Raw genomic sequence first — 576 nt, forward strand, 5'->3', positions numbered from 1 at the left:
TGCAATCAGGATGTGTTAATTATCACTGGTGAATGGAATGCAAAAGTTGGAAACGAAGAATCACCGGTAGTTGGAAAATTTGTCCTTGGCAACAGAAATACTGCTGGAACTCACATGTTAGAATTTTGCAAGACCAACAACTTGTTCATTGCAAACACCTTTTTTCAACAACATAAACAGCGTCTCTACACGTGGACTTCACCAGAAGGAACACACAGGAATCAGATTGACTACATCTGTGGGAAGAGGTAGTGGAAAAGCTCAATATCTTCAGCCAAAACCAGGCCAGGAGCTGATTGTGGAAAAGAGCATCAACTGCTCATATGCAAGTTCAACTTGAAGTTGAAAACAATTAAAACAAGTCCAAGAGAGCCAAAATATAATCTTGAATATATCCCTCCTGAAGTTAGGGATCATCTAAAGAACAGATTTGATGCATTGAACACCAATGACCAAAAACCATAAGAATTGTGGGAGGATATAAAGAACATTATCCATGAAGAAAGCAAGAGATCACTGAAAAGAAGAGAAGACCAAAATGGATGACAGAAGAGACTCTGAAACTTGCCCTTGAGC

Source organism: Orycteropus afer, unplaced genomic scaffold (genome assembly GCF_000298275.1).
Source record: "Orycteropus afer afer isolate SDZICR_OR568_19922 unplaced genomic scaffold, OryAfe1.0 scaffold00475, whole genome shotgun sequence".
Lineage (NCBI taxonomy): Eukaryota > Metazoa > Chordata > Mammalia > Tubulidentata > Orycteropodidae > Orycteropus > Orycteropus afer.